General features: G+C 31.2%; 1 protein-coding gene and 1 long non-coding RNA gene across 9 annotated transcripts in view; both read right to left on the bottom strand.

Annotated features, from left to right (window-relative positions):
- LOC143243177 (uncharacterized) overlaps positions 1-27,347 on the bottom strand; it is a 386,181-nt gene that overhangs the window by 288,041 nt on the left and 70,793 nt on the right. The window lies entirely within an intron of this gene.
- LOC143243185 (uncharacterized) lies at positions 646-23,748 on the bottom strand. Its single transcript, XR_013024151.1, has 2 exons — positions 23,680-23,748; positions 646-944 (listed from the first exon to the last, which is right to left on the bottom strand). It is a non-coding gene; the product is annotated as an uncharacterized LOC143243185 (long non-coding RNA).

The raw sequence follows: 27,347 nt of genomic DNA, 5'->3' as shown, positions 1-27,347 counted from the left end.
AATGACAAGTAGTAAACTGAATGATACCTTGGTTAATATTTATTTTAAGTATTAAAAGTTTGTTACCCAGAAAGGTTAATATTTTTTTCTTTTGTTTTATGTGTATACATGGTTGTTAAATTGTGTTATATTAGCTGCTATTACAGCAGTTTTATTAGTTGTTGATGTTTTGAATCAGGTATTAATATTTCAAAATTATTATGAAAGACATTCATTAAAATATCTAACATATACTTATAGCCCCATAAAATTAACAATTGAGTGCTAAAACTCACTGTAAAGTCTGTCTTAAGATCTCTTTCACAGTTAAAAGAACAAAAATATATGTATGTATATAAATAAGATCTAGGCTGAATATTTTTATAAAGTGAATTTTTTTTTAATTTGTTTTAATTTCAAAGTTTTCTGATCATAGCTGTCAGTTCTTCTTATATTGCTGTTGTAAATCATATACTAGAAAATTAGTTTCTTGTTTGTGTTATGATATGCCTTAATATTTCATATTAAATCTCAAATAAGTATTAACTTTGTCTTTACTGAAGTAATTTTAACATTTTTAATGTTTGTTAATAGAAGGATGGGGGTAAATGAAGTTAATGCAGTCGATTTTGTATTGGGCTTGTAAATAATATAATGCAAAACTAGTTTCCTGTTTAAGTTATTTTATTATATGCAGCATTGCTGTTATTGTGCAGGAAGTGGCTGGCTTTGTTCTACATTTTCTACCTTAGAGCCTGGACGTATGGCCTCTTGCTTTTTAACTTATTTTCTCAACTTGTTGTGTCTTTGGAAGATTTTGTTCAGCATTTCCAACAGCTTTCTTTTACTTTTTGTTATTCAGATGAGGATCAGATAACTGTAGGGTCATTCCATGTCAAATCATCCAGGGGGCTGGAGGTGACCCCCACAGAATTCCTCGAAAAATTTCACATGTGCTCATTTACCTATATAATGAAATATTGCCAAAGATTAGATCAGTATCTCTAATAGTTTCTGATTTACAGCACTGTAAAATTTAATTTTTTTTTTTTATTTGTGGCGAATTTGTTTTCGGGCAAACTTGGCAACCTAAAGCTGCAACAGTAATGGTGGTAGAAGGCTGAAATGTGCTACACTGACTGAATTAATCTCACAGAATTCAAAAATGGTCTCAAACCAAGTTTATCTCTCTGAGGATTTGCATAGTGAGGCTGTAAACTCACCTGAAAACCAAAAATCATAAAAAACATTGGTTTATTTAAGAAGTCATAGCTCTTAAGACATAATATGATACAATGCTGAATTTTGTTTACAAATTTCCTATGACATATCAGTTGATAAATCAGCAATTGTTGTAGTTAAAAGTATGTTAGATCTCCTGTAAAAGAATGTAGTTGCATGCAACTTTTTACGATTTAACTAAAAGTAGCACTACTTCTGGCCACAGTTTGACCATGTCACCAGTTATTCAGCCTTTTCAGATTTTTACCATATATTCTTACATCCCTGAATATGATCTACAAAAACAATCAGGATGGTGTTCAACCTACTTTTGAGTTATAATTTTTAAAGTATCCTCTGACCATACGTTGTTTACTTGAAAAAAACAAACTTCAGTTCAGGTGTGTTACTGGGTGCAGATATATCCATACAATTTTGAAATAATTTATGAATACCATTGAAATATTGTAATCAGCCTTTACCATATATTCTTACATCTCTGAACATTATCTTAAAAAAGTTCAATGTTGTGTAAAATAATAAATTATCAAATTTTAAGTGTCTCTGATATGCACCATTGGGCAAAGAACCACATTCAGGGCATTCAGTTCTTTCTTGACAATCAGGAATCAGTCCTGCAGAATTGTGTAAAGTTTGATCTACTTGAGCACTATGAAAAACACAAAACTGTGGCAGGTATTAGGTCACATCATAGCTTTATTCTACCAACACATTCTATATGAGAAGGTTATCAGATGATGATGTGTACACAGTTGTAACTGTTGGTAGTAGCAGTGAAAGTGATGCTACAGCAGCTCAAATAGAGTCTAATGATAGCAATGACAATTATCAGCCAGGGAAATATGTGGCATGCTTATACGATCATGAATGGTATATGGGAAACATAAAAGATAGATCAGATGAACATTCCGATGTGTCGGTGTCATTTATGAAGAAATCAAGAAATTAACTGTTCTCATGGCCTGCAAGGTCACATAAAGATGAAAGCTGGATTCCTTTCCAACATATTCTTTGTCTGATAAGTGCACCTACCTTGCATGGCACTAGTGCTCGCCACTATGTTCTAAGTCAAAGTGATCTCAACATAATCAAACTCGAATTTTATACTTTTACAACATAAGCAATTAAGAAATAATACATACTATCCAGGAACAAAATTTGTGTTTCATAGTGTAACTATTCAAATGAAGAAGAAAAAATTTTCATCAACATCAAATATAATAATTTAAAGTTTTAAATACAATTTAAATAGTGAATCAAAATCCATTGGTTCCCAATGGGTAAATTGTCATGATTTGATCCATTTATTCATTCTTTTGATGGTATAAATGCTGGACTTGCAGATAAATTTAGTCTCATGGATGAATCTAAAGAATATGAATTTTTTTTACTGCTATATTTGATCAAAGTATAATGAGTCATATTTTGTGAGAAACACATATTATGAGTTTTAGAGATCCTTGAATTCTGAAGAAAGTTAAAGTAACACTCCCTCTACTTCATGAAGTAAGAAATGGAAAGATACAAAGTATTGAGGAAATTTACACTTTTTTTTTGCTTTGTCGATGCTTATTTCTCATTTAAAAAAGCACGTGTCGGTTGATTATTGGAAGAATGACCTCTTGTAGGAACTCCGGTTTTTCCAAAATACATTACTTGAGATTGATTCATGAAGATTCTTAGATATTTGCACTTTGAAATAACAAAAAACCAAATGCAAATGATTGATTAAATTATGGAAATGTCATATATATTGATAATTATTACACAAGTCTGGAATTATGCAACATTCTCTTTGAAAGTAAGACATGCCTCTGAAAAAGGGAGATATTAAGAAGAAAGGAAATATTTTAGCAATTCAATGGAAAGACAAATGTCGTGTTACTTTGCTTACTACAATACATGAAGGTGAAATGAAATACAGTGGAAAGGATGATTACAAAACTAAACAACCAATAACTAAACCTGGTGTGGTTTTAGATTATACTATCAAAATGAGGCTAGTTGAAAAAAGTGACATGCAAATTGGATAAAATGGTTGCCTTTGTAAATGTGTGAAATGGTACAAGAAGCTCTTTTTTCACCTTATTAATATCTCAATTTTGAATTCGTATAACGTGTCTAGAAAATACTGGTGAAAAGCCATCATGATTTTTATTTTCAGTAGTGATAACCATAACTTTATTATTTTTTTCAGCATCATTAGACCTTGAAGATGAAAAGCTTCTTGAAGAAGACAACCTTGGACCACAAGATTCCAAAGGGTTTGTTTTGTTCATCGACAAACTGGTTTAAGTATCTTTGTTATATAGGTTCATTGGTATATCATGTAAAAAAAAGTAATGTGATAACAACATATTTGCATGTGATACCATCAGTTGCATATTTTCTGATTTTCTTCATTACTACAAGTAATATATGAATTTTTGTTGTTTTAGTAATACTTGACAAAAGTTGAAATTTTGTTTTCTGAAGTTAAGTAAAAAGATAAAACTGAATGATTATTGAAGTATAACCTTACTGTTCATTTTCTGAAAGAATTTAATCAAAGGTATTAAGATAATTTATTGTGTGCCTAGATCACGACATCACAACAAAGCTGGACCTTGGCTGAAGAAAACTGAGTACATTTCTACAGAGTTCAACAGATATGGAGTTTCTAATGACAAAACTGAAACAAAGTAAGTGTATACACGAGTCCTGAAAATGGAGTATATTTACTTGTGTGTAAGAAAAATTAGGGTGTAATATAATGCTTTTGGTATTCTGTTTATATACATTTATATTATTTGTAACTTTGACTGTTGCTTTTCCATGTGTAATGAAATTAATGTCTTTACTTTTTTTGGCATTTTAAAAGTATTAGCTTCTGGTATTATTATTAAATACAAAAGCAAGTTCTGTTACTTCAAGATCATTATTCTGTACATCAGAATGCATGTATAATTACAACTTTCCAACTTAAGTTTCTTCTACAACAGTCAGTTCTTATTTAAAAAGCTAAAGCTTATTTACATACCAGTTAGGTATATGTATTATGTTTCATTATGTTTTTATAAAACTTTGAGCTGTGGTAACATTAACACAGTGTTCCATTTTTTCTCTGATCTTTTTTCACTGGATTCATTAAACAAACGTGTAAGGTAACAGATATTTTCCTTCTTTAGACAGCTGTACTAAATGTTTTACATTACTATTTTCTAAGCTAGTCCTCAATCTGTTTTAACTACTTAGCTTTTGATATGGGCTAGGTGTACTGCACTTAACTTCTGAGCATTAAAGTAACCAAGAGATTAGTGATGCAATAACTTTTGATAATGTAAGCATATATTCATTAAATTTCATGTACTATTAGTACATTTTACGAGTCTTTGGAGATAAAAGTTGGAGTTTTAATTAAGTACTTTTAAAATAAATTTCTCCAGGAACATGTGTAGTCAGTGTTGACTGCTCTGAGTTCAAAGTGAGTTTTATGTTAGTGTTAAAAATACTTTTATGCATCCTAGAATTGTCATATTTGGTTTGCATAATTTGTGAAATCTCATAAATAGGTATGATTTTTTTTTAAAGGAAATCATTATATTTTAGCTGTTAATTTCTCTACCCTAGCTTTAAACTGGGTTGATCAATTTGACCAACCTCATAACCACAATAAAAATCAGGAAATAAATCTAAATTACTTTTTTTCTTTCTTGAGTGACTGCAGGTTGTAACAGGAAACTGTATTTGTTTATCCTAAATATCTTAAAATTAATAACTGTATACACCAATTTATATGTTTTACTGTTTTATTGATATTTGAATCATGTCTTACTAATAATTCTGTCAAATAAGTTTTAAATTATTCCATTAACAAACAGCTCCCATTATACTGGTATCAAATTATTTAATGCATGAGCTGCCTGCTAGCATACCCTGTGTAGAATTTTTATGTTTTTGCTTCATTATCTTACCTAATCTTGCCTGATCTAATAAGTTTCTAATTTTTATACATTTTAGTTACTTTTATAATAATAGTTAAAGAATACTCATGAAAAACAAGAAATATATTACTTACCTGGGTCTTCTCTTTTGGCTGTTGACTGGCATTGCATCAGTATAGTTATTTATGATTTGTTGGTTATTCAACTGTTTATATAAAACCTTACAAATATTTTGTTTGGTATCATCCACATTAGAAATTTAAAAAAAACTTAGCAATCTATGACCAGCAGCGACCAAGTTCAAAGGTCATAACTGGAAGAGATAATTGTTTGCTTTACTTCTTTAGTTATTGTTCTATATTTTAAGAAAAGTTTCAAAACTTGTCTCTAAATAGTAATAATGTGTGTGTGTGTGTGTTTAATAGTTTAAATGTTACTGTATAATACAAAATATTAGTCCACTGAAACACAACCAAGAATGGGCCAATTTTATATTATTGGATACGGTAACATGATTGCATTACATTACTAAAAGTCTGCCAAATTTTATCTTATAGCAGTTTTAACATTTATCATCTGATTAATCATTCATAAACTTTAAAAAAATGTAATGAAAGTATAGCAGCTTAAAATGTTGAATAGGGCTAACATTTAGGTCATAACAGCATATACATGTATTGTTCAAGCATATATGTCTAACAAGAGCTGCAAGCTGAAAATATGTGCACCCACATGTTAAGGATTATGTATTGAATTGGTTAATGAGCAAACTTGTAAATTTCAACCAAGAAAATTTGTATGTCCTGTACATGCCTTTTGACATGTTTTCAATTTCTGATAATATTCTTGAATCTGATCAGCAAATACACTGAAAAGTCTTCATTGTAAGTAGCTCTGAATGAGACACATAGGTATATATAAACAGTGATTTAATTGGTTGGTATTTCTCTGATCTGTTATGCTCACTTTATGTTCTTGCCTTATGTAGTCTAAAAATATTCAACTTCAAATGTTCTTAGTTGTCAGACAGTATAATTTTTGAAAGTGGTTATACAGTACATAGGACTTAGACTATTTCTTGTATTTGAAATTGAACTGAAATGTTTTACACAGTTTACCATCTTAATGTAACCATTAGAAAAGCATATTCTTGAAATTCAAGTATATTCTTTTTCTTTTGAAGTATGTTTTTTTTTCCAAACATATTGATTATTAGTTAAATTTAATTAGGTATTATCAGAGTTTTGAGATACCTGTCTTGCAGTTTTTACTTAATTATACTTTTAGTATATGCTACTTTACTGTTTTTTTCTTAATATTTAGTTAATTGTCTTTTAACATTTGTGAAAATAGCTATTAAATTAAATTTTACTGTGATTTAAAAAAACTACATTCTTGAAGAGTTTTCTTATTCTATAATATCTCTAAACATAGGTTTAACTGTAGTTACTGATCAGTCATACAATACACTCATTAGACTCACACTTTACATTTGTATTTCAATTATTGTTTATTTCACCTACCTTTCTGCAGAGTTGGATACAATGTCAAGAAATTGTTCAAAGAAGAAAACCTTTATATGGACAGAGAAAGTCAAATTAATGCTATTAATAAAACTTTTGAAGATGCCCAGAAACCTGTAAGTAGTATAATAACATTTTAGTAACTCTCCTAATACATTAATATATATATATATATGTGTGTGTGTGTGAAAATAGTCAACAAGCACATAACAGTAAATGTATTTATCCTTCTACTTTTCTGTATGTTGTTAATATCACCTGATTTTTTGTCCTGTCTCAATGAGAGTACTTGATAAAATGCAAAGAACCTAGCACAAACTTACTAAATTATATCTCATTTCTGCTTAAATAATGTGGTATAATTTTTATATCTTATTTTTATGGTTTTTACAGGTTGGGAAGTTTTCAAAATTTTGTGAGATGTTGTTTTGAGATAACATTAAAATACCTTATTTAATATTTTTCAATATGTACTCTACATCTGTCCAATTGATTAACATTCATTTACATACTTCTTTTGATACTTTACTAATTGCAGTAGTCATTACTCTTAGCTATAAGTCACAAGAAAAATCAGAAAATTTAACAAAGATCTATTGATGACCTTTGAATCTCACCTTTCTAAATGACATCACTATTTGTAATTTTTACTAACAATATTTGTGGTCAAATTCAGCTTATATTTAACAAATAAAGTTTTAATAAATAATAAGTTTATTTCTGTGAATTGTTTGAATACAATGAATTCAAATGTGATAAAAAATATTCAAAAAAAGCAAGATTTAATCAGTACAAGAAATTAAAACATTTCATAATACTGAAATTACCTAATGACAGTTTTGTCTTTAACTGTTCCATTTGCTTTTTTTTGTGCTGGCACTGACAAAGTGAAAGTATTAGACAGCCTATATAAAATATACAGTCCTCTACCCTATAGGGCAGTGATTAGTTTGTTAATGTTTGGCATCAAATCTGCCAAATAACTTTTCATGATCTTGTTGCTGAGATTTAAGGTTATTTATTGGTTGCTCTTTTAAACAGTTGTTTGCTTTCTGACAGTTCTGAGCTTTCTGTTAGAACAATAGAATGCACACACATCTGATGTAAATCCCAGTAATAGTACACCTTAAAAAAATATCTGGTTCTCATCACCAGCAGAATTTTATCCTTGATCAGAATTCTCATGTTTTCAAGATGGTGGATGATACACAAGTCTTTGGCATGTGTTCCACTGTCCATTGGACACTTGCACTGTGGGAGGCATCCTCTCTCAGGACATAATACATCCTAAAGGTCATTTTCTAACTGTTTGTCTACATTTATTCATATTTTCTCAAGATATTTACAATACTTTAATATACTTTAACTCAATGAGGTTTTTGTGAACTGCTTTGATGTACCTGTTGTTAAATTGCATTACAAAAAAAAAAAAAAAAAAACAAACTTCTAGGGGAAATACTTTGGAATTTCAGAATTACTTTCTATAGGTTGTATAGCTTCTGCAACTAAAATGTTTTTTGTTCATTTTGAAGTTATCAGTGCTGACTGAAGGATGGAGACCATATTTCAGAATGATGAGAAACAAGTTTAGTAAAATATATTTTTTACTCAACATTTTATAACTGGTGCTTTTTTTCAAGGATCTTTGAGCATCATATGTTAAAAACTGATTTTAAATAGGAGTAACTGGTTAATATCCTATAAAATGACTGTAATGTCTGTCAATAAATAACAAAAAAAAAAGTGGGTGAAATTTATCTTTCTTGAATATCTTGTTTTTATATGTGATATATTTGAATTTGCAGCTTTGAAATTTCAAGAAGATTTCATTGTAATATCTTTTGCTTAAGTATTCTACATTCTTATAAAACATTTTGTAAAGTATTTATTATATAAAAATGTATATTTTATCTTTGCTTTAAATTGGAAAAGTAAAACTGAAATTACAAAAATTAAGTATGATGTACAGATGGCAATGCTAGAAAATACACAAACAAGGGAGGGTTGTAATATTAACTCATAGCTACTTGTGTAGGAAGTTTTGTATGTTTTTTTTGTATTCAACCGTACCTTGTTTCTGTACTTTCTAGCACTGCCATCTCTACACTACACTATACTTATTTTTTTAAAATCTTTTGTTTGCTACTTTATAAATTGGAACTTTCAAAACAACAATTAAAGAATTTGAAAATTGAAGTAAATGGGAAGTATTTTAATTGTTTTTCAAAATAATGTCTCACAATAAAAGTTCTGAAATTTTAAAAAAAAAAAAATACTACTAATAAGTCAAATTATATGGTTTGTTGCATGCAGAATCTTTATACGTTACTTAGAACTTTATACTGTTCTCATGCAATTTAAGTAAATATTTCATTGTAAAAAGTGAAGGACAAGGATATCAGTTATATTTTTTCAGTATAGAAAGGGTAAACATTTCAAGAAGGTCACCATTTGAATGAACAAATCAGAAATGCTTTGTGCTGTGCCTAAACAGTCCAGCTATTGATCAAACTAGACATTTAGAAGATGAGTAGCCTAATGACTAACTGTGGGAATTTTATCTGAGTTGTCCCAACATTTTGGCTTCATAAAGAAATGAACCATCATTCAAACCAAGTTCAGAACTCAAAAGCAAAAACTTCAAGAAAGTTGACTGTTTTTTATAAATGACTTGCACTTCCTAACTGGATTACATGTTTCACTATGGAAGCTGCAAGTGTCAGTGATATCATTTTCTATAAGCTTTTTAAGGGTCACCCTCCTTTACTGTATGGGGATATTCATATAGCTTTACTTGCACTAATTACCATTTCTGTGTCAACTAGATTTGCAGTAGTTATATCAAGCTTTTCACATGTAAGGAAGAAGCCTACATCAGTAGTTTCAGTGGTACGAATTCAACCAGAATAATTTTCAGAGATCACAGCTGTCTGTGGATCAGTCATGACTATGCCAAGCACCAAAGAGATCCACTATATGAGCTTTACATCTCAAGGGTGTACTCATGGACCATTTCATCAAGAGTCCATCAGATAAAACCATGGGATGCCATGCTTGAGGAAAAAGTATCCATTAGTAGCTTTGCTAATATTCCTTCAGTCAAATTAACCATTAGAAATGCCAGTATCTCAAAATGCTTGAACTCAAACAGACTTTCCTTCCACAAATACCATCTGAATTTTAACTCTGGTCTTTTCAGAGCCTCTATGATTAGTTTTTCATAGCAGCATGAAGTGTTTCTTCTCCACATCTCTAGGTGACTTTTTGAACAAGAGGGATGAAGTCCATGCTTTGACAGTAAACTAAATGCACATTTTGAGAGGAATTATTTGTAAAATTGTGTAAGGTGAGAGAGGGAGAACATGCAATTCTATAAAATCCCACAACAGTCACAGGAAGTCATATAAAGCCACAACATAAATTAATGATGTCCATGTTGGAGTTTGGGTATTGAGTTGGGGAGTATAGGAGTCAATTCGAATTCCAAGATATGGTGATCAGTTTGTTTCATAAAGGACTGAATGGCATTTATTATATGATGATAAACTTACACTGGTAGAAAGTGAATTTTTGGTTGGTGTAGGATCCTCCAGAACTCTAGTTGTTTCTTCTTTGTATCAGGTACTTCAAGTAAAACCACTACTCTAAGAGATGAATATGGTTGTCTCTAATCTAAAATTAGGCACTGGTATCTAAGGTTTAGACTTGTTGTGGAAATTAAAATCAGCATGACCTGTGAAATAAGCTTTGGCCTTTTAATGAAACAATCCAGTGCCAACATGTTAGCATAAATATCTTCAGAAAGGAGCACTATTACTTCTCAATCTATAAGTAGTATTTCAGATTCTTTTAAAAAGCCAGTTTAGTGTGTAGTTGGTGTTTGATGTGGTAGTGGAACCAATATGTGAAACACATTGTTTTGTCCATAAATAAAGCTGCATTTGTTCACAACACCAAAGGCTTGCTTTGTGTCAGTACTAATCTGTAATTACAGGGAAATGGCTATTCATTTTGCTGCTAAAATAATTATCAGCTCATTGAATGCAATGGAAATGACTAGAATAAACTGTTGCTAGTGTTGCTTCAGATGCATTGTGACCAAGGACAGATCCATGGGTACCTAAACATCTGACATCACTATTTGAGAATTGTACAGATAATTTGGGCTCGTTGTAGTAACAAGAACATAGTAAATATTGAATAAATTTTCCAACATGTATGTCGGATCTTATAGCCAACTGAATCCAATATCAGTAACATGCGCTACATAGTCAATAGATGTATCTAAGTAAGTGTAAACAGTATGTGTGTATCTAGTACTGAAAGGAAGTGTATGTGGTTAAATCTTTAGTGTGTGTCTGGTCAAAAATAGGGTATTCATGTACATACTGGAAGATGTCCACTTGTCTAATGCATTACACCTTGCTTCCAGGAACTTGCTAGTGAAACAAGAGCAGATGTAAAACTGCTCCCAGATTAAAAAAGTTTTTATAAACTTTTGTTGTACCATTTGGGTTGCATAATGTACTTGCCATTTTTGAGAGTTTGACAGAGAGGATTAGAGTTGGATAAATGTCTCATTTATATGGATAACATTTTAGTGTTTTTTTGTAGACTACAGTATACAATCAATGGTTTTTCAATAGGTAAAGAAAGCATGCTTGAAGTACATATCAGAATAGTATGTGCTTATATGTACTCTTTGAATTTCTCAGTCACATTTTGAGGGGGGGTTGGAATGTTTATGGATCATAACAGTAAAGAACAGCTCCATCTTGTGAGAGAATATTGTGCAATTTCTCCAGCTGAAGTAAATTTTAGGTTGACTATCCAAACTGTTCAGTCAATCTAATGGGATTTCATTGTTAACAAATATTCTAGTTAATCATAGCAGCATTGTCAGGATGGAGTATAACATGTTATCCTGTGTATACAAAGAATTAACTACTGTCATCTTGTATTTGTCAAACCATAGTATCACTGATTGTATGGTATAAAGTTTACCATTCAAATGAACCATATATCATTTAAATGGCTTATGAATTTCAATAATGTGTTAGAGATATCCACATTTAGAATTACAATGCTGTATGAGGACAACCTTGTACATTTTCACTAGGTAAAGCAGATGGATTGTCTACCGAAATAGTGAAAATCCAGATTCTGAAATACATTGCAGCAGCAGTGACAACAACCATATACTTTATGATGATTTCCTTGTGGTTGTACTTCACATTAAAAGAGCTCTGGCAGGAGCTTTCCAAAGATTGTGATCTAACTTGAGTGTTACTTGTCATGCAACAATAAGAAGGGTAACTATTAAACATTGAAGAACGTAGTCTTGGTTCCCATACCATTATATGACCAAATGCAGGTAGTGCATACTATAGAGTAGTGGTTTTGAAACTGTGATATAACTACTGGTCCCCAGAATTCTGAGGTAGGAGATACTCTGATGCAAAACTGAAAGCCATTAGTTGTGCCAATGTATGGAACTAATTTTTCAAGCTACACCTGCATTAAGGTATTACAAGAGAGTTTAAACTCCTTGTTAGAGTTGTATGTTCAACTTTATAGAAAATAGATGTAGATAGTTCTTTACTGGAGATGAATAAAAGAGATTGGTATGTACAGTTTTTATCAGTTACTATATTAAGGAGTCAGTTTTGTTACTTCAACACAGTCTCTTGCTAATTAGTGGAAAACATAATTTTGAGCAACCAGATGGTTCAGTGACTCAGTTTTAACAACCAGTACACAAATATGTACTTTTTTTTGCATATTTAAAATTATAAAATTTACCAAGAAGAAAAGTAAATCTAGTTTATCATGTAATATTTTTTACTTGCCACTAAAATAAACCATTTTGATTGATTTCTGGGGATGGGTAAATAGAAAAATAAGACTTGGACATCATATAATGCTGATTTGTAGTGTATGTCTTGAAAACAGCACACTGAATCAAGCCATTTACTTATACAATAGAAAATTGTTTTACAGTTCAGAGTAAATAGAATTTTATGCAGCATATACGATCTATACAAACAGTGGCAATATATATATATATATATATTTTTTTTGTTAGATTGAGAAACATTGCAGTAAACCTGGAGTCTATCCACTGGAAGTATTGCCTCTATTTCCTGACTTTGAGGTTAGTATCAATAATAGCTTTATTCAAGAGTGTAAGTTATCCCTATTATTATTAATAATTGTATTACCTAAACCAATAGGAAGTATTTATAAAATAATAATGATCTTAGCCACAAGAATGGAAACTTACCCTTATTTAACCCTTCATACCCAATGCCTAAAATTAGTGTGCAAAATCTCAACATCAACATTTCAAAAATTGTGATTTAGAGCCTCAAATTACCTCCAAAATAAAACTGTAAATGATATTCTGATATTTTAATTATTTGTTTGTTTTTAAGTTTTATTAACATTTGTTTCAGATGAAGTACTTAAAAAAGAATAGAAACTGTTAGCCCTAATTTTTTTCCCATTATAATTTTATTGTTGGTGGTACGTATTAAATTTCACACCTATGCAAGTGCACTTTGTTAGTAAAAGACTTTAAGCCAAAAATCTAGTAATTTTATATTTGTTTAAGGCTATCTTAGTTCATATAATTTGAAAGCAGAGAATTTGATCATGTCAAAACTCTAAAAGGCAACTATTCCCATGTTTTCTTTTGCAATTTTCAAATTTCTAAATACATTTTGAGACATCTCAAAGTTAAGCAGGGTTTTGTCTTATAAGTTATTGAAAATTTATTATTTGTATGCCATGAAAAAGTAGTAACTTAACAGTTTCCTTCATTGTTTATTTATTTATTTTATTAACTCTCACTACAGACTCAATATAATATACATGAGTTAGTCTACATATTTGCACATGTTAAGTGTTTGCACTATAACTTTTGATACAGCACGTGTCTTCACAAAATTTGGTAAACTTTAGGTAAAGATTATAAGTTTTTGTACACAGAAAATCAGATTTCTAATTAAATATTTTTTACTAAATATTTGTTTGTGAAAATTGTTTTGTTACTAGTCCAAGTACAAAGGGGTTTTGTGTTATAGTTAAGAAAACTATTCTTCGTTGTAAAATCTTGGATATTATTTGCTTAATCTCTAGAACCTCCTAAATACATTTCAAATGTTTGTTTTTAGTAAGATTTGACATTTCATGTTTTTTTCTATACCATTTGTGGGGTCTATGAACTGACCAACATCATAACCATCATAAAAAAAAATAGGAAATATAAATTATTTTTGTTTTCATGCTGGAATGATTACATAGTATAACACAAAAATACAAATGTTTAGTTTAAGTTGATTAAGTCTCATAATGCTATATATTTAATATTTTGTATTATGTTGATCCTTCCAGTCATGCCCAGCTAACATTACATAAATTGCATTGATGAGGTGCAAGTGTACTCATGATATGTATTCAATAATATAAAATTGACCTTTAGTCTTCTCTGTCTTGGCTGTGTTTTAGTGGAGTAGTATTTTGTAATATACAGTCACATTTCAATTATTGTACATTATATATGTATATAAATTATTACTATTTAGGAATAAATTATTAAACTTATGTTTATTGAAATATAAAACAATAAGTCAAGAAATAAAGCATACAATTGTCTGTTGTCGCTAAGACTTGAAATTGGTTGCTGCTGGACATAGGTCGCTAAGCTTTTTAAAATTTTGAATGTGGAAGATGTTAAACAAAGTTGTTTTTTTTTAGGTTTTTATATATATATATGTGACGTCCTTTGACCCATGACTCATCATAAAAGTAACTGTCATGGGCGTTTTTTTCCCATTAAAATAACTGTTGTATATTTCAAGGCCATTGTAAATACGGGTATCATAAAATTTGGCTTTGAACAAAGATAAATATTATGAGGTCTACTTTAAACATGTACATAAAGTTGTAAAAAGAGGACATAGATAACTTTCACATTTTAAAATAGTGAAGTGAATGCTGTATTTAAAGTGGTTTTAATGTTTTAGACAGTTTTATTCACTGCAGCAGTTCTTTCAACAATGCCTCCCAGTGACTCAATCTTATATCTGCAAATGTGAAATTCTAAAAACTGGGTTTCAGTACTCATTGTGGGCACAGTACAGATATTCCATTATGTAGCTCTGTGGTTAACTACAAACATCTAAATATTTCAACAAAATAGCCTAGAGCATGATGTCACTAGGCATGCTATAGTATATGTACAAAAATTGGCTTTCAGGTCAACAGTTGCAGGTCATGCATAGCCAGGGGTGTAGATCCTGGGGGGATGGAGGGTATACATCCCCCCTTCATTTTAGGTAGGGGGTATAGTGCATACAATCATCCCCCCTTCAGTTTGGTCTGTTGAATTGTTTTATTGCATCACAGACCTACAAATTGTGTGTTTGTTCTTGTGATTCTCGTGTTCTTACCAATCGAATTACATAATTAGGCCTAGATGTAGGCATGCTTCTAAGCTTTTCGATCTAAGCGATAGTTCATAAGTATCAGACAGTAGACCTAAGTATACATGCAAGTATCGTGGCAACAAGATTACTCTGTAACTGCATGTTTACAGCTTTCAGGTTCACGTAATCACAGATTACCAATTTGCAAATTTAACAGTCCACGTAAGTGGTTGCAAAAATCATCCCCCATCGGGTATAAAAAAATCTACACCCGTGTGCATAGCTACATACTAAATAGTTATATAGTTATTTTTATTGTATTACAAATCATCATTTAACTAAAAAATCAAAATTATAATTTAAAATATCTCAAAGTGAGCAAGGTGTGTTTGAAGTTTCTGTATTTTAGTTACTGTGACTTTTATTACTTATTGACTCTCACAATCCAAGGCCAAAGGTGGCATTATACTACCCACTAGATTATAAAGGGTTACACTGGGGTGTTAATTTTATCTGAGCTTGGGATCATTTTGGTAATATGACATATTGTTAATCTAAGGGCTTGCATTTTACATTCTGTTGCAACAGAAATGTCTTGCATTTTGGGGTTGCTGATGTACTGAAATGTTGGTTTTCAAACCCCACTATTCAGTCAGATGACAATAGGCAAATCTTGCCTAAGAATTGTTGTGCATATTGGTTAATTTTTATTTTTACAGTCTTTTCTTTTTATCACTCTTTATTCAAAGTTTAATGCCACAAATCCTGTTTTAAATCTTTACTTATGAACAAATTAGTAACTTTTTTTGCTTCCATGTAATTTCAACAGTCACAATTTCAAATGTAAATCATTAGAAAGCATTCTCACATTAAAGTACAATCACAAAGATGCCAACTATTTCAAATGACTGAGCATAATGATTGTAGACAGAGTCCTTTATCATTTGTGGCTACTAGGCCTGACCAATGTCTCTAAGCTGTTTATTATTATATTATTATTATAACTATTATTATTTATTACTGCTATAGATTGCTCATTTATAACTGTGTTTTGTGTATTTAATAAATAAATTTTAAAAAAATATTTTGAAATTATGTTTTTTATTTAGTTCAGAGTAACAAATGTACTGGTAAAACAACACTGAACATGCACAAACAGTAAGCAGAAAAAGCCTTTGTGTAAGGACTAGTTTATATCATGTTTATGATGCTTATTGTAATAGTTTTGCAGCTGTTGCAGCCTTTGCTTTCATGAGAATGTCTCTGGATGGTTGGGAGTTACAACAACATTGTCCATTTGACTGCATACACATCTTGTGCATTATAATACTGCTCAAAACTGAGGTGCTCAAGTTTGGTCTGAACTTGCTTTTGTTTTTAGTCACTAAACTAAATATCCTTTTACTGTCAGCATTAGAATGGAAGATTGTAAGAATTCCAAGCATAACCCTACACAGAAAGTCATACTTCTGGTTACCATTTCCATCCTTAACTGTAGACAGCTGAACCCAAAACTTGTCAACATTCAACTGAAGGACAGTTTCTGAGAAAATATCAATTTAATAGTTCAAATATTGCCCTTCCAACTTGTCAATAGTGTTGTGCTCATGTGTATTTGCAAGGACAGAATACCTGTCTGTGAAGAAGTGTAGAGAAGAGAAATCTTTGCTTACTTTCAGTTTTGGATCAGCAACCTCTGCATGAATCAGAAGTTCATCATTTAGAGGGAAATGTTTCATCATGTAATTTGTAGCTGCAATATAGTATTTATTGACACTGGTGTAGAAGCTGATCAGGTCCAGGTCCTTTTCATATTTAACAATGTATTCCTTGGCAGCATTTCCAATAGAAACTGCCTCATCAGATTTGTATAAGGATTCATTGTTGTAATCAAGTTCAGTGATGTTGCCTTCACTGGCTTGATGTATCTGACAAGTATATTTTTAACTTGTGTAATCAGAGTTCTATGCATAATGTGTATGCAAGGTTCTTCTCTTTGCAATATCAAATTGGCTTTCTCAAATAAAGGAATTGCCGACTGAAGAAAAAGACAAAATAACAAGTTCATTTTGTTGTCCAAGAAACTGTCAACTTATCTAACTTGCTCTGCACATAACTTTTCTTGGTTACTTCCTTGCTAGCTTTTGTTTTCTTCTCTTTTTCATTGATTGTCTCTTCTTTAGTTCAAGGTCAGACTGCCTAAACATATATTGAGTGATATCAAATGTTTCTTTGTCTGATTTTGGAGACTGTTGTCTTGTGTCCCTGTGTGGCTGAGAAGATATCTTGACTGTGTCCCTGTGTGGCCGAGAGGGTGTCTTGACTGTTAGTCTTGCTACCTGACTGAGCTGCATGCCTAGCTCCTTTTGAATCTAGTTTTTCCTTTTCACAGTGAGAAATACTTCTTCAATGGCTTCCACATGTCCAATATTCTGTTGAGGCACATCCCAAGTGATAGCCATCTTGTGTTAACAAGTTGTAGAGTTTTTCTTGTTTCTTTGTCATACAATCCTTGAAACTCTTTGAAATGTTGTTTTCTGCTAGCACTTTTGTCCAGAAAATAGTAGATATATATCAGTATATCAGAAACTAGGCAGGGCAGTTTTCTGGAAGCTTTCTGGGCAGCAATATTCATGAGGTGACAGGCACAGCCCATGAAGTAAATGCTGGGCTGTCATCTTGAGATGTGTCCCATCACACCTTTACCTATACCAGCCATTGTCTGAAGGAAAACTAAGACAGATTTTCCATGGAATTTTCCTCTTTGTCAGTTCATGGTCCAAAAGCTTAAATATTCTTTCCGTTGAAGCTTCTTTCCATTCCACCATTGTCAAAAGAGAACAAACAATTTTTCCAAGTAAAGGGTCAAGATATCGTACAGCCACTGGATACAGTTTTGAGTCATCCATATCTGTGGATCCATCTGTGGCTAAACTGTAAACACTGTTAGTAAGTATGCTTGAAATCATTTTGTCATCTTCACAACCAAACATTTGTACAATGGCTGTAGTTTTAGTTCTAGCACAACCATATTTTTTTCGCTATATCAGTCTGGGAACATTTTTCTGAATAGATGTCCTGCATGATCGGCTACAGCTATGGGTAAATTATGAGCAATGACGAATTACATGAACATCACTTCTGCATTTATGGTTTCATATTCTGAATTTTTACTCATAAATGTCGTTATCTGCATCGTTTTTGTCTTCACCTCAGCCTTTTTATGGTGAGATGCTAATTTTGTATGCACCACAAAAAAAATCGATATGACAAACTGTACAAAACACATAACTGTCACTGACTTTTGATGCAATGACCGAAAATTTTGCACTATACTCTTTTCTAAATTTTTGATTCACAGTTTTAGTCCTTTTAGATTTGCCAGAAACAAGACAATCTGGTGAGCGAGGCCTTTTTTTTTTTTTTTATCTTGTGAACGATCACATTGGTGTTTCTATGCCAATAGAAATACCCATCTACACGAGCGCTGAGTGGCTGACAAGCACTGATGACGTAACTATAGATTCCCCCATGTACCCAGTATGGAGAAGCACCACACTCAAACTATTGGTAGAGGTCAGAGATACAAATATTTTTTATTATTTCAAGCACAAACATGATTATTGCAAGTAGCCATTTGGACTATGTCTTTTATTTATTATCAAAATTTATCTGTATCTCACTAGAAATTTCCTTTTCACCCCTTTCAAGCCCTGGGGGAACAATTTATCACTTTATTGTATAGGCCTATATAATATATAATAATTTGGGAGTTGCAACAAGTCGTAATATTTGTCTGGATGAACGTATAGTCATAATGGTTACGCTCAAATCGTAATGGTTGGCATCTCTGCAATCAGTGTTTACCATTTTAATTGTAAAACAAAACTTGACTTTAATTTTACTTTTCAATTATTTCTAACATTTTACATTGCTAGTGCTTTGTTTGCATTATTTGTTACTTTATAAAGTGAATGGATTTCTCTTGCTGTTCTCCTTTATTCAACTACTGTAATGTAAATAACTGAATCCACAAACTAGACTTTGTATTTCTAGCTATTGATCACAGTTTTATTCTAACACTTGATGATTAAAATAGTATAAAATTGTGTACTGTGTAAACTCTTAATTTAATTCAAATATAATATTATCCATTGAATTAGACAATGATGATTTGAAATTTCTATTGGCTACTTTCACAGTAATTTTATGATCTATATAGCATATTTTACTGAGATAACATGTAAATGGAAACCACAAGTATACGACATATTTTAAGTCTACTGACCTTTGATGAAGTTTTGATATCATAGATTGTAGAATGTAAACATGGTAAAGAAAGGCTAAGTGTTTTATAGTATGTTAAAACTTCATACAAGTTATTTTTCAATTAATAATCTATGAGCACAGCATATTAAGGCTTAACAAGTGATCCAACTACTATGTAGGTAAAATAATATGTTTTAAGATAGAACTCAGAGTTGTTGTCTTGAAAGGGGTGATTACAATAAAATTTTGAAATGACATCAATGTGCAATATTAATGTTTCTTTAAAATAATATAAAAACCTGAACTTACTATTTCAGGAAAGATGTTATGAATAATTGTTATTTTGTTGTAACTTATTTTATATAGGTTTTAATAATAGAAGCATTAGTTTTTTTATAAATATATTGTTAATGAAGTTGTAAAAATGATTAAAATGACTTTTATCCAGTAAAGTCAGAACACACTTCAACAGATTATAATTTTCATTATGCTTTTTGACAGGTTTCCTTATTCATAGAATCTGTAAATTAATCATAGATCATAATATATATAATCCATGTTTTAAAACTTAAAATTACAAAAATAAAAATTTGGTGAGAATTTATGCATATATTTTAAAGATGTTATGCTTGAAATTTAAATTTTGGATTCATGTGAGTAGGATCTTACCTTATCATTATGAAATTTCGCACAAAGCTACACGAGGGTTATGTGTCCCTAATTTAATAGTGTAAGACTAGACAGAAGACAGATAGTAATCACCACCTTGGGCTACTCTTTTATCAGCGAATAATGGGATTGACTACCGCATTATAATGGCTGAAAGGGCGAGCATGTTTGGTGTGACGGGGGATTTGAGCCCAAGACCCTTGGATTACGAGTCAAGTGCCTTAACCACGTGGCCATGCCCGAGCATTGTAAAAAGTTGGATTTATACTAGTGAACATATGCAAAGATATCCAAAGGTACTATCATATTCATGATGATAAGAGGTAAAATGCAGTGGTAAGTTTGAGGTAACTAGATACAGTTAAAATACACGATAACTTATTGAGGAGGACTCCAGAAACTGGATTTAACTAGTCTGTATAAAAATGGATCTTTAAAACTTTAAAATTGATTTTGAGATTAGGAATCTCACAGTATTATTGAAAAAAAAATGTTATAGAAGGAAATACAAAGTGTAACAAGCAAAACAAACGTTGGATGTGTCGCTTTTCATTTTTTTTAATGATAATTTATGGTAATTTTTTCACTAATTCGTCACCCAGCAATCAATATTAGAGACATGACAGAGGTTTGGTAAAGCACAACATGAAACTGTTTGGAAAGTCTTTCGATGACCTAAGTCTTTTACTATCAGTTAAAGTAAATAATTGCGTGTTTTAACGTACAAGGTAACAGTAGTAAAACTGTATTAAGTTTACTAACAGTAGAGTTAGTACTGTATTTACTTGGGAGTGCTAATGCCAAATTACATCTCATCAGACGAAACATGACTTGCTACATGTTTGACTGAACATTAATAAACTATGAATCTTGAAAATATCAAAATCACTTTAAAAAAAAACTACAGCACAGTTCTTAAGTCTCAGAATGAGCCAACTGTCATAGAAAATGTTCTTACATGAAATTAGTACAATAAATATCTATTTTAACTAAAAAACTTACAGAACACCCATTTCCACCACGGTGTTAACGAACTGCCTCCCTTCCACAATTATAGCTAACTGTAAAGAGAGATCAAACAAACACCCTCCTGTTCTACACTAGAAGGAAATGTAGAAAAACAGTTTCAAAATTACTGTTATATCACTTTATAAAATATCTCAGAAAGGACACAAGACTGAAAAGTACAATAAGGTATAAGTTAGTGAGAGCTCTAATAACTTGTCCAGAACCAAATGGTCCAAAAAAATAATGTTTCAAACCTAAAACGTTAAAGAATGTGTGTGACTAACATGAAAAACTTTGATTGATTCTTCATTGTTTAACTTTCTCACGACAGGCTCAATCCCAAGAACTGACCTAATAATTATTCTGTGCTTGTTATAGTATTACAATGTATTCATAATTATTCTGTGCTTGTTATAGTGTTACAATGTATTCATAATTATTCTGTGCTTGTTATAGTATTACAATGTATTCATAATTATTCTGTGCTTGTTATAGTATTACAATGTATTCATAATTATTCTGTGCTTGTTATAGTATTACAATGTATTCATAATTATTCTGTGCTTGTTATAGTATTACAATGTATTCATAATTATTCTGTGCTTGTTATAGTATTACAATTCTGTTATAGTATTACAATGTATTCATAATTATTCTGTGCTTGTTATAGTATTACAATGTATTCATAATTATTCTGTGCTTGTTATAGTATTACAATGTATTCATAATTATTCTGTGCTTGTTATAGTATTACAATGTATTCATAATTATTCTGTGCTTGTTATAGTATTACAATGTGTTCATAATTATTCTGTGCTTGTTATAGTATTACAATGTATCCATAATTATTCTGTGCTTGTTATAGTATTACAATGTATTCATATCATTTTGACAGGCTTTAAGTAAACACAAGTTTTTTGCACACGAAAGATGATATTTTTTAATGGAGTAATTTTACTAAAAATGTATCTACTAATACTTACATATGTATAAATATATAAATAGAGAATTTCTGTATACCAGTCTGAGTGTTCATTTCTATGTTTGGATTGAAAATCCTTTTTTTTAGTCTCAAAAATTACAAACTGATACATGTAGTTATAAAAAAAATAAGGAAAAAAGTAACATACAAATATAATAAGAAATAAAAAACAACATACACATACACTAGTAAATCTATCTATAAATAAAAAACAACATACACTGGTACAACATACACTGGTATGTAGCTCTATAATAAATAAAAAACAACATACACTGGTACATGTAGCTCTATAATAAATAAAAAACAACATACACTGGTACATGTAGCTCTATAAGAAATAAAAAACAACATACACTGGTACATGTAGCTCTATAAGAAATAAAAAAAACAACATACACTGGTACATGTACTGGTACATGTACATGTAGCTCTATAATAAAAAAAAAACAACATACACTGGTACATGTAGCTCTATAAGAAATAAAAACAACATACACTGGTACATGTAGCTCTATAAGAAATAAAAAAATAAAAAACAACATACACTGGTACATGTAGCTCTATAAGAAATAAAAACAACATACACTGGTACATGTAGCTCTATAAGAAATAAAAAAAACAACATACACTGGTACATGTAGCTCTATAAGAAATAAAAAAACAACATACACTGGTACAAATGTAGCTTTATAAGAAAAAAAAAAAAACAACATACACTGGTACATGTAGCTCTATAAGAAATAAAAAAAAACAACATACACTGGTACATGTAGGTCTCAAGAGAAATAAAAAAAACATACCACACTGATATAAATAACAATATCCTGACAATATACATTATACTTCAAGATCAATAACAATATCCTGACATTATACCACTTCAAGATCAATAACAATATCCTGACATTATACCACTTCAATATCAATAACAATATCCTGACATTATACCACTTCAAATAATCAATAACTTCAATATCAATAACAATATCCTGACATTATACCACTTCAAGGTCAATAACAATATCCTGACATTATACCACTTCAATATCAATAACAGTATCTTGACATTATACCACTTCAAGATCAATAACAATACATTATTCAAGATCAATAACAATATCCTGACATTATACCACTTCAAGATCAATAACAATATCCTGACATTATACCACTTCAAGATCAATAACAATATCCTGACATTATACCACTTCAAGATCAATAACAATATCCTGACATTATACCACTTCAAGATCAATAACAATATCCTGACATTATACCACTTCAAGATCAATAACAATATCCTGACATTATACCACTTCAAGATCAATAACAATATCCTGACATTATACCACTTCAAGATCAATAACAATATCCTGACATTATACCACTTCAAGATCAATAACAATATCCTGACATTATACCACTTCAAGATCAATAAACAATTTGATCAATAAACAATTTTAATATATATCTTTGACTAATTAGCTCGATCTCAAGACAGTTTTTATTCATTGGTTAAAACATGAGGTTACATCTTATGTGACCCCGTATTTTTCATAATATTGTGTATTGATATGTGAACCTTAACACTAGGAGAAACTTCTGTCAGTTTAATAAAACATACACTCTCAAAATCAAATATTTCTGCCTACATTTGTTTCTAAATTAGCGAGAGCTATGCCTGAACTTAATGGAGCTCCACGTGTGGTCATTTGGGTCATCTGTCGAGCAATAAAAGTGTAAGAAAAAAGTTCATGTTTTTGGTTTAAATCTAATTTCACACAGATTTTACGCTGAGTTAGTTTGTCGGTAAATAATTTGACTTAAGTTTAAGTAATGATAATTTCCCACTGTTGTTCTTTTAGTCAGTTCAAGAGACTTAAGAATTATAGTCAGATTGTTGTGGTTATACATACATTGACATACCAGAGAAATGATTAATAAATATTCTGTCAGACAGTTTCCGTTTTTGTAAACAGGAATCAAATTCTAACTATTGCAGTCCATCTGAGTTTTTCATCTGTGTGTTGAGGAACAGTACTGTGTTATACCTTAAACAATTCTTCTTAAACTTGTTGTTATTTGTTGTTAAGCACAAAGCTACACAAGGGGCTATCTGTGCTCTGCCCACCAAGGGGATGGAAACCAGGATTTTAGCAGTATAAACCCACAGAAATACAGCTGTGCCACTGGGGGCTCCTCTTAAATTATTTCAACATCTGTGAATTTTTTTATTAGGTTATTGTATGTTATGTCCTATATTACCTTGTGCATAGAGAATGCTTTATGGCTGCCAACTGTAACAGAAATACTTCCAAAAACTTGTGATTCAATTTTCTGATTGATTAACTGCACAGAGAATGTGAACTGTGAGAACCATTCTGGTGGGCAAGTACTTGATGTCTGGTCTATTGTTCCTGTTTATTGTAGATTCTGCTGATTTTAATACATATTTTCTTAAAGCCAAGCCATCCATCATCAGCATATTTACCAGTGAATTTCTTTTTTCTACTGTCAATTCCTGATACATACATTTTACTTTTGAGAGGCCAGCAATCATAGGCTGAGTGATCAGTTATTTCTAGAATTACCCCTCAGTTTTTGTTGTGTAATAGCTTGGCTTTTACACTTTGTCCACCTTTGGGCTCACTTTACATAATACTACTGAGTTTCACAAATTTCCTACAGGAGCATTATTTGTGATTCAAAATCAGAACTGTATATTTTCAACTAAGATCTGAAGGCATTCACATGGAGAATGCGCTCACTAGGTCTGCAGCTTCAGCCACTGTATGGACATATGGAATTCCCAGTCCTATTCTGAAGTCATTATCTCCCATGACTTTCTTTTTATTTTGGTAATCTATTCATTTGGCTGCTGTTGATTCAGTACTGATTTCTTCAATATCTGATTACTTGCTGAGTGAGCTCAACCTTCTTCTTTACATTTTTGACATATGGAGCTACTGAATTCTGTCATTATTCATGAGGTTCTGTATGTTTTGAGGTCTTATGCATGCTTTGTTTATGTTTCATTTTATAGATTCTGCCAAATCAGTAGAAGATACCATGTGATCATAATTTTCTTTTATTTCTTTATCTTCATTGCTTTAGCTCTTGCCTTCCTGTTGGCTTTGATGTTTCCCCATAATTTTGGATATCCATCTTTCTCCACACTGCTTATACTACATCTTTCACAAATGAATTTCTATCTTGGTGTTGCAGTTGAGGATATTTTCACTATTTTCAGTATCTGGTTTCCACATCATTAATTCTGAGATGGTGACAATTCCATTGAATTTCACAGTTGGGCAAAGAATATACATGACCCAAAAGTGGTGTGGTTTTACTTTTCTGATCTTTTGATCTGAATATCTTTTTTCCAGATGTATCATTTGGATACTTTTGGAAGGTATTTGTCATTTTCTCATGCCAGTCCCTCTTCCTTATCAACATGGGATTCTCATTAATCTTTTGTGAGGAAGTAAGTACTGTATCAAAAGCTATTATTTTCATATACAGAAAATGTATTTATGATAGGTAATATCCTCTTTTCACACTTCTCTAGTGCTGTCATGTTTTGCCAAACTTTGAAGTGATAGTTCAGTAGAGGAGTGTAGAGGGAGTCACATGAGCATGCCATGCTTATATTGGTGAGGAGGTGATGCATGATTATTTGCATGAGCAACATGATCTAATATTACAGTTCCAATAGGGGGAATCAGAAGACTTGTGGCATGTGTAAAGAAGAAGTGTGTATATAGGGACAGCACTGAATCAGAATAGATAGTCTTGTGACTGGATGTCAGTGTCTATCATAAATACATTTTCAGTATAGGAATATTATAACTATTCTCAGTAGAACCTTTTTTTTTTGTAAAATGCAATCACTTTGTTACTGAGCTGCAAAATATTACCATTTGGACCTTGCAGTGACATCATAAGGTTGTTGAGCTGAGTAAAAATATTAGCTTGATAGCACAGTGCTATAAGCCACTTTTCATCCATAAAATGTACTACTAATGTAGGGCTACAATCTAATAGAAAAATACAAAATTATTTTTTCATTTGTATAATGTAACTGAATACTTTCCTTTTAGACAACCAGCACACCTCTGTATGTATCAGAAGTCATTGTAGACGGATCACATTTCTACAACAAATAATGGAAAGCCACCTGCTGTCAAAAGTCAAAGCTCTTTGTTTCTCAGAATTTACATACTTTCAGGGACTTTTAGCACTTTTTTTGCTTCAGGTTGCATAGTTTTAGGTGTGTAACCTCTCTATCTGTTTATTTTTCAGCATACAATTAACCTCTGCTTGTTCCATGACTGGCCCAGTTTTCCCATGTTTTTGCTGCTATATTACTCACTAGCAGTGAAGTTCAGCCAGCAGTTTTCAAACTTGTTCATTTTTAAATTTGTTCAGATGTAATATATGTGCTCTCATAGTCCTAGTTACAAATCCCTCCCTTCACTAACCACCAATCCCCCACCCTGGGGCCACACATCACAGTTTGAACACCATGGTTCTTGCTTCCTGTTATTGGTTATCCATTCTTTTCACAATCAATGGCTGTGTGCTCCTTAGAAATATAAAATCTATCTGAAATGTGCTTTCAGATGAGTAGATGTTAGCTTTGTGCTGCATGTTTGCTGCCTCATTGTACATTAATATAGGCTACATAGATTTTGGGCTTTGTTGTTCATTCGTGTATTTGTCTTACATACATGCCCACACCTTGTGTGTCAGTGGTAAATTTTGTAACTTACAATGTCTAAAATTGGATTTTGATACCTATAATGGACAGAGCACAGATAACTCATTTTATAACAACCTCATTATCATATGCTGAATCTACAAGAATGAATTCGCCTTGACATCTGTGAGTGTAAAGCAAACAATTGTCTTGCAGTTAACTGTATCTAAAACACTGGTCTTTGTAAAGACTTGTATAAAAACTCAGAAATATAAGTGAGGTATGAAGAAAAGTACCTGTTTTTATAACACCACTGTTTATAAATGTATCAATAATGATAAACAGAAAACTTACTCTGTGTACATGGCATTTATGTCACCATATGCACTTCATAAAGGTTTTATAAAGAAGGTATTCAGTACTGTTTATGTATTATCAAATATTGGAAGTATAGTTGTAACATGCTTTGATAGAAGATCATACATTTAATTCATATATTGACTGATTTAGCCACATCCATCTAACATGCTTTGATAGAAGATCATACATTTAATTCTTATATTGACTGATTTAGCCACATCCATCTAACATGCTTTGATAGAAGATCATACATTTAATTCT

Source organism: Tachypleus tridentatus, unplaced genomic scaffold, assembly GCF_004210375.1.
Source record: "Tachypleus tridentatus isolate NWPU-2018 unplaced genomic scaffold, ASM421037v1 Hic_cluster_2, whole genome shotgun sequence".
NCBI lineage: Eukaryota > Metazoa > Arthropoda > Merostomata > Xiphosura > Limulidae > Tachypleus > Tachypleus tridentatus.
The sequence above is the reverse complement of the archived record's forward strand: the minus strand, read 5'-3'. Positions and strand labels throughout refer to the sequence as shown.